The following is a 9,508-nucleotide window of genomic DNA, read 5'->3' as shown; positions in this document are numbered from 1 at the left end:
AAAGGGAGAAATTAATTGTTTGGAGGCCGTAAAAGTATTTTGACTATCTGATGCTTCCAGAAGAAGGTGGTCTGTAGAGCTGCATCTGTTCGGAGCTGGCTCAGTAGCTGTCTCTGGGGAGGAAGGCAGAAGTCATCTGGCACAAAACACTCTGCACAACTGAAAATGACAAACTTCTCATTCTTATGAAATGAGTCCTGGCACAGTTAATATACACACAGAGCAGTCATCAGTGTTGTTCACTTCCAATCCCTGCAAATTGCTCAATGATTTCTTCAAGACTTGCTGAGGTAAGGAGTGAGAGGGCCAGGAGAAGGCTTGAGGTAGTGGAGACTCAGGATCATGTTACACAGATGGGGTCCCTGTGCTAAGTAAGATGTTAAACTCGGGAGTCTAAGACCTCAGACACTGGAGACTGAAAAAGTTCTTGATTAACAGATGGTAGAAGACTGTAGATTTCATTTAGTGCTGTTGTAAAGTCGTGGCTTCTAACCTCTTGCAGCATGTAAACCTCAAATGTTTCACCTCTGTAAGTGATCTAGCAGATAAGGGCTTTTTCTTAATCATTCTTTTTCAGACTTGTAGCAATGGCTGATACTTCTTAGACAAAGCATTTTGTTGCTTTTCAGTTGCTTTTCTGTCTTAGGGGACGTGTTGAAAATGGAACTCCAGTCAAACTGAATACCTTCAACATGAAAGATCCTTGCGTTTGTGTAACGCTTCATCCCTTGGAATGACTTCTTTTTGTTTAAATTCATGTGTTTAACCTGTTGGATACAAAATTGTTAAATGAATTGGGGCAGTTTCATCAAGCTGTTGGATGTGAACTCATGAGCATAAGTGGCTTCCCAGAGGTACTTTGGAAGGTGATTTTAGGAATACTCATAAAATGCATTATTTCTTCACAGTGCCTCTGTTGATTCAATAGCCCATTCTCTCATGCCAGTGCATGAACTTTGAAGCGTTATTTTACATTTTCTGAGTGTTTCTTAACTCTGTTTTCAGTATATGTGGTGGTGTTAATTGTGAACTGCTAACCAGGATCAGACTTGCATTGAGGTTTTGATACCACTAGGATTTCTTACAGACATAGTGTTCTCAGAAGTAGCTGAATAATTAATAGAAACAGTTCACTTACAAGATAAACTGGTTACACTTTTTATCAGAAACTTCATGCGTAATTTAGAAATGGTTAAATATAAAACCTGCTGATGTTATGTTAATAGTTCTTTAAATCATCTGTTGTAGGCATGTGTGATCATAAGTAGAAGGTAACAGAGGGTTGTTTGCTGTCGTTTTAAAATCTGAAGTACTTAAAGATTCCACCAGCCATTTATGAGCCCTTGTAAAGTGCATTATGAATATAATCTTGGAGATTGTGACTTAAGGCCCTTGGCTATTCAATCACTCTCTTGCTTTGAACTTTGCTTTTCTATCCTGATAAAGGAGGGCATTCCCATCTTGTTCAGAACAGAAAAACCTGCAAGTGTTTTTTGATTCAAGCAACAAGATAGTGAAAAGCTTTCTTGATTATGCAGATTTTGCATTGACTTTCAGGTTGAGTACAGTTTATCTCAAGAGGATTTTCTTTGGTTTTTAAGTGATCCATAAATTGCAAGTTTTGTGGGCAATGAAACAGCCCTTTACTTAGGGTACTTAGGGTACCCTATGTCCAGGGACAAGAACTGGCCTGTGTCCATTTCAGGAAGGGTGCCTGAGGTCAGGCAGCTGAATGAAAACTGTCACTGGAGAGCTGAGTAGCCGAGCTGTTGGTAATTGAGTTCTGCCCATCCGAACTTCACAGTCACACCTCGCAGGGCTGCTTGGAGGCAAAGGGCAATCAAACACACATTGTCAGCCTTTCCACCACTGGGTACCTCTTCATCCTCACTTATAACTCCAATGAGTTTCAAAAGAGGTTCATATTGCACAGTAGTGCAATATTGCTGCAGTAGTGTAGTTTTGTACAAGAGGTAACAGCTGTATGGTTTTGTATATGGTGTTATTTTAGAGCAGTGAAGTATTTGACAGTACCTGCTGAAATTTGGTACATGCTTATGAAAGAAATACTCATTAATTAAGAAGGACTTCATAAGATTCTCAAGTGAGTGTCTCTTCATGATTAGCAGAAAAAGACTGAAGATTCTCAGAACCTTCAGACAAGATCCTCAGTTTAAGGATGCATTACTCAGCCAAAACAATGTATTGGACCCAAGTATAAATACACTTCCAGTATGAACATTGATCAAACAAATGCAGCCTGGGAGGATGATATATTGATATTCATTCTTGTGGATTGTGTTAGAAAGGGACTGGTCAGGCCTTGCAAGATGCTGAGCACCTTTCTGATATTGTAGCACTGCAACCAGCAGGTCAGACCAGGATTGCCAGTGCTGTTCTCGACATCTGCTATGTTTTGCCTTTTCTTTTTTTTAAACTGCTGGAGTGTTCTTTTATTTTAAATGTTGTTGTCATTGCCTAGAATTAAAGTGGAACACATTTTATGTGAAGAGGATAGTTAGGGAATAGAAGCAGGGAAATGTATGTCTTTCTATGTCAATATTGTGCCTCCCAGACACAGACCATTGTCTTAGATTCTCATTCACTTCAGTTGCTGCTGAAGCGCATTGCTGGACTGTCTGCCTCATGATTAATTAATTGCTTTTAATTTTGTAAGACTGCAGTTCTGGGTTTGTGGACTCAGGTCCTTTATGGGAGACACTACTGGGTCTGATGCGCATTTTCAGCCAATGTGTAGGCATTTTTACACTCTGATTTAATTGTTGATGAGGTGGATGTTCAAATGACACTAGAATCTGTGAGAGGAGACATTTTAGCTCTCAGTCTATATCCATGATGGGGAAGTTTAGAGACTTGTCCGCAGAGCCCAGCTAAAACCAGGGGAGTAGGTTACTTTAACTGCAGTCCCATCTAAAAGATCGTGGATTCAGGAGAAGCAGATACTGAACACCTTTGCCACTCCACAGAGGTGGCCTATTCAAGATCCAGCTCTAAAATAATCTGGGTATGGACCAAAATTATAGCACAGAAATGGATCTTTCTGTTCTAATTCTAGATAGAGTCACCAGGCTGGGAGGATGTAGTTTGATCTGCCAGTCAGGAATACTGCATTCATTGATTTCAGTAGCCAGGCATAGAAAATGGGTTTTAAAATGTGTAAGGCTGAGAGGCAAAGACCTCTGCACTAATCTGGTGAGTTCAGCACAAAAGCTTGGTACTGCATGAGGTTTGGTTTGGTTTGGTTGTGGGTTTGGTTTTGTTTCATGAGGTAATATGAAATAATGCATTGCTTTCTGTAACCTTTCTAGGACATTCTTGAACATGTGTTGCTTTCAAACCATTAGGAAAAAAACATTTTGAAGCCATGTTAGCTTATTAGAGCTTTTCATCTGTGCAGACTGCACAGGCAGCTTGTGAAGAAGTCAGGATGCCAGACCCAGACCTATTTGTTTTCTGTAGCTGCAGAATATGATTTAAATATGGCATTACTGGCTGGCCCATTTTTGAAGTTGCTGCCAATTAATTTGCTATACACATAATTTTCTTAAAACTTCAACAGTGCAACCTGGGTGCACATTCTAACTTGAGTTACATGGTTTTAATTTGTTGAATAAACTCCAGTAGATGCTCTGTTAGGAATACAATATTTACAGATATCATTTGTGTGTTACTTAATGAGGTATAACCCAAGTCATCACCATGCAGTTCAGAAATAGAAGGCAACAGCTGTAATACTGAGAAGGAGATGCAGGTCACTAGTTCAAACCTTGAGATTAAAGGGATGACTTTTACCCTACTGTCTTTACTTTGTCATGCTTGCTATAAGTAGATGTCAAGGCCCTCTGGTTTATAAACCACTGAGCTTATATTTCTCTTGTCTTATTTTAATTATTTTTATTTTTAGTTAGTGAATCTGATCATTTTCCTCTGCTGATATTTAAGTCTTACTGACTTAAGTGGAAACAGGATTTCCTGTGGTGATTAAAACCACAGGTGCTAGGATTAAGGAAGGCCTTTTTTTCAGTGACACATAGACTAAAACTGGAATGATACAGAGAAGATTAGTGTGGCATCCTCAAGGCTGACAAGCAGGTTTGAGAAAGCACTTGAGGGAATCAAACTCCAAGAGGTGTAACCATGGGGCAACTTTTCTGGCAAAGTTTTTATGAAGACTTGAATCTTAACTGATTCAAAGCTGAAAATTGGCTGTTGGAAGCAGAAACCTCTTTGGATGCAGCGCTAATGTGTGCAGCCTTTATAGAAAATGTGTATGTTTGTAGAATAGTGGGTTTAGGCTACTGATGCTTCCCTAGACCCCCTAATGTCTGGCTGTACTCTGTGGAGGCAGGACGCAACTTTACTGGAGAAGCTATTTTAGGAGTTCTAAAATCCAAGCCATGTAAAATTGTGATGTTCCTTTCTGTCCCCTTTCCCTCTTATCCACAAGACTTTTTTTTTTTTTTTTGGAGAGTGGGGAATTATTCTGAGGGTCAACTGTAATATCTCAGCACTTCCTGAACATTCCCCTTTCTTTCAGATTTTAGTCATTCTGGCTTGAGGTGTCCTGTCTAAAGTTCCAGTGTTGTTGTTTTGGGTTTTTTTTTGGTGGTCTTTGGTACAGTTTTTGGGGGGTTAATTGCATTCTAGATGTCTTTTATTAAGGTGCAGTTTTAAACACAGACTATACACTGCTGTGTGGACATTACAGCTTTGTGTTCTTACTTGATGGTGATGACGCCATTCCATAAGTTCACAGAGATCACACCCAAATGGCTTTTTGGATCAGATCCTGTTGACAGCTCTTGTGACTGTTTCCCCTGAAATTATTAAATCTATTTGTAGGAATGAGGATTTTTTTATATATATATAGATATGTATGTATGAATACATATATTTATAAATAACAAAAATGTGTGTGTCTATAAATACATATAAAAATAAAAGTTCTTATTCCTGTTATATATTTTACATTTGTTCTATATATATATAAAATAAGTTCTGGTTCACACAAATAAATTCTCTCCTTTTATATATATCAGAAACATACCTTTGGTTTGCAAGTTGACAAGTAGTTACATATGTATATATGGGTAGCAGTCTTGCGTGTCAGACAGCATGTTCTATAAAGTAGCCTTTATCTTCTGGAACATGAGTGCTGCAGGAATGGGCTGTGGTTGTGTGAAATGCAATCCTGGGGCAGTGGGGCTGCTTGTGTTAGTAAGGTCAGCAGGGTTTGCTCTCAAATCCACCCAGGCGTTACAGCGCACACTAATGAAATGTGCAGCACAGAGGTACGGACTTCTACTTCGCTAAGGATAATAAACAGTAAAATCTAAGGTTTTATTATAGTATATATTACAATTTTCCATTATTTGTCATCTCCTCTTTGCCTCACCTTTATTAGGTGCCACCTTGGCTCTCCAAGTTGAACCTTTATACGTGTATTTTTATAAAAAGGAGAATTCAAAAGTTTTTTTCCTGAGCACCCTGCATCAGAATGACTGAGATTCTACACGACCGCAGTTATGGCTGCAGATTTCTTTGCGTGCCACAAAGAATTAATTGTGCAATCATCCTACACTCGTCATCAGTGTGAGAATTTACAAAAGTCACTTCTTAACTTTTAAAAGTTATTCCTCTTCCAACAATGTTCTTTAGTTTATGAAATGTGACCAGCCACCTTACTTAATGACCTGGTCGTCAGCAGTTTCAGAAAGATTATTGCCTTTGTATTTTGCACAGCACATTTGCGTATAACCAAAACAATCTAAAAAGAAACCACAAATTGTAAAATCCTGACCACGTAATTTCTAACTTAATAGGAAACATGAAACCTTTATGTTTAGTGAAGTAACTTTCCAGGTGTCCCTGTTTTTCTAATAAATAGTTACTGTTTATTAGAAAAAATGAATATATAAAAAAGACAGTATTGTATTGAATTAAAAGCTCCAAAACAGATAAGTTCTGTTCCTTCCCCATATGCATGCTAAGGACCTACTCCCACTTCTTGACTTACAAAGCCTCCACTAACAGCAGCCTCACAGGACAAGGCCATTTCATAGAGGCACAGGGAAGAGATAAGTGTGAGTTGACCCTCAGTGTGATAGTCCCAGCAGCTTTTGAAACTAACAGGTAGTCATCAATAAAAGCTATTTTGGAATGAATAAAAACCATTAAGCTTTGCAAGATAAAATACAGAGCCATAATTGGGATAATACATCAGTCACAAAAATTAACAGTAGAATGTAGAAGCTGTGTAAAAGGTCATACTATAATTGCATTCTGATGATATAACACTTTATCCTGCAGTTTCGTTCTGTCATTTCTGACAATTTTTGATTTCCTCTTCTGTGTGTTCCTCACTTTAGCAAGGTAAAGGTGACACCTGTTTGAGTCTAGTTTGCAGGATTTCTATGGCAAAAAAAAGCCTCCTTAAATGTGCAGGGGGGAGATTTTAGAAATAAGATCAGGTCTATCATGATGTGTATATTCCAGGTATTTTCCGGTTCGATTACATAATGGAAAGTTGATGTTTATGAATGTGGATGTGTATTTGAATGATGTGGCTAGCAGGTAGGTGTCCCTTCCTGGAGCAAACTGGAGCAGCTCAGGCATGTGTGGTGGGCTCCTGCAGCTGCTGGGGATTTAGCCCAAGTGGCCAGGGCTTTTGGAATGGAGTATGCATGCCTGGGAAGTTCTGCATGGCAAAAACATCACCATGGTGACATCCGGAAGTTTAAGGGGAATCCAGCTTTGCTGCAGTCTTAAGGCAAAATGGAGACATGCACCTGGGTAAGCCTGACACCCTATGTCCACACTAAAAGGGTCAGAAGAGAAGCAAAGGGTTTTTCCCAGATGAGAACAAACCCAAGATTTATCTTAATTCTTTTTTTTTTTTTTCCCTAGATGGTCTAAAAGACACTGAGGAATCATTGCCAAATCGGAAGGAATCCCAGCAACTTTCAAAATCTCATCGGACTGGTTTGCTGTCAGCCTGGCTGGATCTCTGGCAGCTCACATGGAGGGCTTCTCTGGAGCTTGGACCTCCTGCAGATCTGTGGGCAGCCTGGCCAGCTGAGCACTGCACACATGGGGATTGATGGCCTCCAGCAGAGCATCCCTAAGGCTTCAGGGTTTGAGAAAGACACTGCAAAGTTTGGGTTGGTTGGTTTTTTGGTTTTTTTCCCCACCAATAATAAACTTTCAAGGATCAAAACACTTTGTAACCTGGAGGGTTGTATCTGCAGAGGGATCCTGAGAGATGGTGGGAAGTTCCCTGCATGAGGAGGGTGTCCAGCACTGTCCCAGTCACTGCTCTGAAACCCTCGAGGTGAGTGGCATGCAGAGCCAAGTGTTACAGGGCTGTAGTTGCTGTATAAGGAATTTCTTCATGGTTTCAGCTGTAGCTCTTGGAGGAAATAATTTAATAACCCTTTTCTTTAGAAGTATTTGTGGTTGAGGTACCTCATGTAACAGAGCTGATTCCTCAGCTGGCTAGCAGTGGAGCTGTGAGATGTAACAGCTCGAGGAACTGTCCCCTTGGTTTTGTACAGGTGTGCTGCAGAAGTGAAACCAGCTGAGTCTACATGTTGAGCTTGCTTGTTTATTTGAGTAATTTTGGAAACATTGCCATTCCTGACACTGCAGCTGTGTTTTTGAGGTCAGTAGGAGCAGGACATTGACATGTACGGCACAGAAGAGTGATGTTGTGGCAGAGACGTTTAATCTGGCCTTGCAGGAATTCATGGATTTAAGTGGAAAGCACTATTAACTCTTGCATCATGAGGATGCAATCTTGGTTGTGTGTGCAGGGCTGTACATACCCACACGCTGGTAAAGAATGAAGAGTAAGTTTACTTTCAGAGTCTGTGTGTGTACACATACCTGTCAAAAATATGTTTTCTTAGCTCCTCCATCTCTCGGACAGCGTCATCATTCCTGGTACCCACAGCAGTCCGAGGTTAGCTGGCCGTGTTGGTGCAAGATTCCCCTGCAGCAGACCCTGCCAAGGCAAACAGCATGTGGCAGCTCCGTGCTGCTGGGTGCCTCCATCACCCCAGCACACAGCCACAGCTGCTCACAGGAAGCACTTTTCCTTGCTGGGAAGGAAAAACTCGCATTGAATTTGGGGACTGGCATTCTCCAGCTTTGGAAAACAGTCAAAAATTTTGCAAAAAGAAGATGGTTCCTGAGGTGTGGTTAGCTGGAGGAAGTCTTTGGTGGTGTTTGGCTGGTTTGTGTCTTACATGATTCTCTGTGTGCTTCCAGGTCCCAGTCATGCTACCTCCTTTCTCTTGTGGGTGTTTACCCATAATACCACTGGCAATGGCCAAGGTGTTCTTGGGAACACCCATGGTCCTTTGACTACCTCTTCTACATCCTTCTTCATCTCTGAAAATAAACTAGAGTTTCTTCAAAAACACTTGCCCCACTTAGGATGATGTTATTGGAAACTTCTGGCAAGTAAAATCTGTGATAATTTAATTCAGAAGGGAATGTAGGGCTAAAATGGGTGGGAGTAAAGAAAAAGGCTACTTGATCACTTTTTAAAGTTAATGTACAGCGGTGATAAATGAACTGTAAAGGAAAAGCTTTATGGCATTAGGTTGAGGGATGCCTAGTAGACTGTAGAGTGATTTCCCTAGGGCAGAGTAGGGTATGGATGGAGCCTGTGATGTTTGTTGCGGCCAAAAGAGGCAGCGGAAAAATTGAATTACAGGCACAGCCAAAGCATTTGGGGCTTCAGAGTTTCTGTCAAGTGCAGATGAGGATGTATTTGCACGCTTCTGACAGGAGAGGAGACCTCGGCGAAGGAGCAAATCCTCCTCATCTGTCGTCTCTCCTTCCTTGGCCGGTAGTACCGATTACCAAGGTGTCCGGGGAGCAGCGAGAATTGTCCAAAACACACTTGAAGTGAAACTGAGGGGCAGTGCCAAGGAGCGTACTGTGCCAGAGCAGCGGGCAGAGCTGCCCCGCAACCTTGAACAGGAACGCGTCTGAGCGGTGTCCAAGAGGCGTGTTATTCTTCCTCTACCGCCAGAGTGCTATTTGGCCCAATTACTTTAATAATAGGTGCAAGAAGCACTAAAGCCTTTATTTAAAAAAGAAATAAAACAAAAGCCTGACAGGACTTGGTTTTTCTTCTCGGCTCCGGGCTGCCTCCCCTCTCCTCGCCCCGGGGTGAGGCACCTCGGCAGCGGCCGGGCTGTGGCGAGTCCCTCGCCGGTGGCGCGGAGGGGAATAAATAGCCGGGCGGCGGCGCGGAGCCCTCCGCTCCCGCAGCCCCTCCACGTCACTTCGCAGCGAGGCGAGCACGTGGGGCGGGGAGATCGTATAAATCTCCCTCTCCCTGCGCGGCCGTGATGTTATCTGCTGGCACCCGTCCCCTCCGCGCAGGGAGAGCCGAGGGGCCGGGGGCGGCAGGCGGGGGGCGCCGGGCGGAGCGCTAGAGCCGCCGGGGACGGGGCCAGCCCCAGCCCCGCGAGGG

At 42.2% G+C, this 9,508-nt stretch overlaps 1 long non-coding RNA gene across 1 annotated transcript; it reads right to left on the bottom strand.

The window, feature by feature from the left end:
* LOC121675875 lies at positions 1–8,020 on the bottom strand. The gene is made up of 2 exons (XR_006020257.1): positions 7,906–8,020; positions 1–767 (listed from the first exon to the last, which is right to left on the bottom strand). It is a non-coding gene; the product is annotated as an uncharacterized LOC121675875 (long non-coding RNA).
* Positions 8,021–9,508: the final 1,488 nt, after the last annotated feature.

This window comes from Corvus kubaryi, unplaced genomic scaffold (genome assembly GCF_017639235.1).
Source record: "Corvus kubaryi isolate FWS band 111438036 unplaced genomic scaffold, C.kubaryi_AGA036_p1.0 76, whole genome shotgun sequence".
Lineage (NCBI taxonomy): Eukaryota > Metazoa > Chordata > Aves > Passeriformes > Corvidae > Corvus > Corvus kubaryi.
This window is presented reverse-complemented; position numbering and strand designations above follow the sequence as displayed.